A 4,026-nucleotide genomic window follows, 5' to 3' on the forward strand; every position below is an offset into this window, starting at 1 on the left:
AATTGTATATGTAGATGTTTAATACAACAATCATTTCTCAGTTTGATAACACAAGATGTATTTGTATTCTATCTTAATACTAATAATCTCATTTGCTACAAAATACGCAAAAGTTTTGGCTAAATCTGTACAAATGTCTATGAATCACCTATTTAATGAATTTTTTTTGTTTGACGTTTAATTTGACAAGTTCATAACTCTAGAATACTTTACGCTAATTTGATCTCAAATGCACTTAAATTGTAAAAACAACAGATTGTAACGATGTTGGAGTACAGTGTTTTATCTTTAGAGCAAAAACACATTTCTCCAAATTTTTCTCATGTCTGTTATGGCACGAAATTTGTAAAACTAATACAGTAATTTTTAAAGAAAAACTCCAGTAGACCATTTTTTTTAGCTACGCTATATCTATCAACTCGCATTCAATTATGCACAACAGTTATTGCTGTAGACAATGACAGTGAAAAGCTTAATAACATTAGTTCCGTAGCACGTTTATTCACAACTATTCATAACAGTACTGAATTATTAATAATGTTGCCACATCTCGTGATTATAAAATATACTTTAGATTAGTAGCCTTAAAACTAACAATCACATTTTAGCATGTCCTAGAAAGTGAAGTGTTCGTATTAAAAATAACAAAACGCAAGTCAAATATTTGTTTGTTTTGAATTTCGCGTGAAGCTACTCAAGGGCTATCTGCACTGGCCGTCCCTAGTTTAGCAGTGAAAGACCAGAGGGAAGGCAACTAGTCATCACCACTTACCGCCAACTCTTAGGCTACTTTTTTACCAACGAATAGTGAGATTGACCGTCACATTATAACGCCCCATGGCTGAAAGGGCGAGCATGTTTGGTGTGACGGAGATACGAACCCCCAACCTTCAGATTACGAGTCGAACGCCTAACCCACCTGGTCATGCCTGGCTGAACAAGTCAAATTATGCGAGAAATTTCTTGATAAAGCCGAGTAAAGATAACCTTAAAACTCCAACAGAGTAATAATTGACATTTAAAGTAGATGTTGGCGCTAGGTTCCTTGCTAGAATATGCTTCGCAGTAATGATGTTCAGAGCTAGACATGGTCTAGAGCAGTGGTTCCAAACCAGGGGTGCGAGATAGCGTTCCAGGGGGTGCGAGATAACTTTATAGTTTTTTTTTTGTTTATATTAAGGGTACTGTCCTATATATTCAAAAATTACGTTCAATTTTTTCTTATTTTTCTTGTTACAGACGTAGCGTTTTACCTTGTTACGATAAACTATCGTTTCTACCGTCACCGGCGCAGACCGAAATCTTAATATACAACTGAAAACAAACAACACACGAAACGTAAACGTGACCTAAATACTCGGCACAACTAATTAGGTTACGTTCGTGAACGCCGTCTTAAAGTGTCTATTATTTATTTATGTCATGTATTCCCCTGATCGTGACTCGAGAAACTTCCATAAGTATCCAAAATTAATCAATAACGTCATGTGACGTATATTCGAGAATGTTCTAGAAAGTTTCGCTGGTATATAAACCCACATGTGATGCTATGGTAGTCAATGCATTGTTGATTCTGTGTTCGTAAAAAAACTTCATTATGTCAAATAAAAGGAAATGGAATGATGATTATGTGAAGTTTGGTTTTACTTGCATCGGAACATCTGAAAATCGACAAAAATCCCAGTGCATGCTTTGTGACGCTGTTCTTTCAAACGCAAATTTGAAGCCATCTAAGCTGCAGGAACACTTCAACAACCGACATGGTGGAGCAGCTGTTGCAGGCCATAATGTTGAAAGGTAGAAGGGCCCGCTTTGATTCTCGAGCAATCCTTCCAACCCTTCTTCAAGTCGCTTTGTGAAGACTTTGGAAGTGAGCATTCAGTTTTGCTTTTCCACAAAGCTGTCACGTGAGAGAGCTTTAAGGCGCTTTTTTGAACTGCGAGAAGAAGTCAAAACTTTTCTGAAGGAACGTGACTATGATCTGCTTGGAGAAAAAGAATCACAATAATTCAACCAAATGCTAGCCTATCTGAGTGATATTTTCACTCGTATGAATGACCTGAGTGTATATCTTCAAGGTAAAAACATAAACATATTGAAATGCTGCGAAAAGTTAAATGGTTTCAAAGAAAAGTTACATCTTTGGTGTCGACGAGTTAAAAGAGGGAATCTTTCAAATTTTCCATCACTCGAAGAAATGGTAGGTAAGGATGAGTCCCTAAAGGATGAATCCCTAATTCCATGTGTGTGTGAAGAAATTGTGGTTCATTTGGAAATACTATCAAAGTCATTTGATGGATATTTTGGAGGAGAACTGGAAACGTCTGAAGAATGGATTATTAATCCATATTCCTTTAATTTGGATAATATGTCGGATGATGAAGAACTGAAGGAAGATCTTATTGAACTGCGCACAAACTGAGTTCTTGAAATGCAGTTTAAAAGCAAAACTTTGGAACAATATTGGTATTCTGCAATGGATATGTTTCCAAGACTTTGCGAAAAAGCACTAAATGTGCTCATCCCATTCAGGATGACATACTTATGCGAGTTTAGATTTAGTGTCCTTTTGTCAATCAAGACAAAATCTAGAAATCGCTTTGATGCACAGGCAGACTTGTGGATTGCTCACAGCAACAAAGCGCCACGCTTTGAAAACTCGTAAGAAATAAACAGGAACAAAAGAGTCATTAAGTTTAAATTGGCTTATGAACATTTGAACATTTCAAATTCAAAGAAATTTCGTTTCATGCGTGGAAGAAATTTTATTTTTTGTTAGCCATGTAGAGTTTATGCAACGTTTAGTTTGTTGTAATATTTTTTCTTTCCATAGGGCCTGGCATGGCCAAGCGCGTAAGGCGTGCGACTCGTAATCCGAGGGTCGCGGGTTCGCGCCCGCGTCGCGCTAAACATGCTCGCCCTCCCAGCCGTAGGGGCATTATAATGTGACGGTCAATCCCACTATTCGTTGGTAAAAGAGTAGCCCAAGAGTTGGCGGTGGGTGGTGATGACTAGCTGCCTTCCCTCTAGTCTTACACTGCTAAATTAGGGACGGCTAGCACAGATAGCCCTCGAGTAGCTTTGTGCGAAATTCCAAAAAACAAACAAACAAAACAAATCTTTTCCAAATGTTTCGTTTTTGTTTATATATCATTAAAAACTAACTTTAAAAATTTGTTTTGTTCACCTTCACCTTTATTTTTAAATAAATACTTATTGTGAGGGGTGCGAGAACATATTAACAATTTTTAGGGGTGCGGGGCATAAAAAAGGTTGGGAACCACTGATCTAGAGTTTAGCGTGCCGGGTTGTGGATCGAAAGAATCAAGGTTTGTGTAACAATGCGCTGAATACATTTTGTATTTTTAGTTGGGAAGTGACAGTTAATCTTGTTAATGGATTTAAAAATGAACAGATTTTTAGTAGCCGCAACTCTGAGTAATTTGCTTGTTTCTCTGGGAAAAGTAATTGAAAATTATAGAAGGCTATATCTTCTATACCTACAGATTTCTTATCTGACCGCTTGACCAACGTAAGCTAAAGGTGCTATTTAGGTCTAAAATATAAATGCTTGTAATATTCAATGCTTCGTATATTATAGCATGGCTAGTTTTCTTAAAAATAATTAATAATTTCAGTTCTTTCAGAATATCTTCGTCAGGATTGCTATAAATTATTCGCGTGATTATTGTTAACAATTTATCATGTAAATTAAGATTAATTAGCTATGTGCTTTTGAGAAGCTTTGTGTTATTAAATATAGCAAATGTAATTAATCCAATCCTTAAATTACAATAAAGCGAGCAGAACAAATATGTTTCACCTTGTTGTTGATACCGGGTTGTAATTAGTCTATTGCTAACATTCTCGTGTTCGGAGAAAGTTGATACAGATTTGGAAACTTGCCATTTGGTTATAACGTAATTTCTTCCAAGAAATGTTCTCTCTGGAACATAAAACCCATCAGGCCTTATATATATATAGAAAATAATAACTCTTCTACAAAATAGGTTAATGTAGTCTTGG

This window comes from Tachypleus tridentatus, chromosome 6, assembly GCF_004210375.1.
Source record: "Tachypleus tridentatus isolate NWPU-2018 chromosome 6, ASM421037v1, whole genome shotgun sequence".
Taxonomy (NCBI): domain Eukaryota; kingdom Metazoa; phylum Arthropoda; class Merostomata; order Xiphosura; family Limulidae; genus Tachypleus; species Tachypleus tridentatus.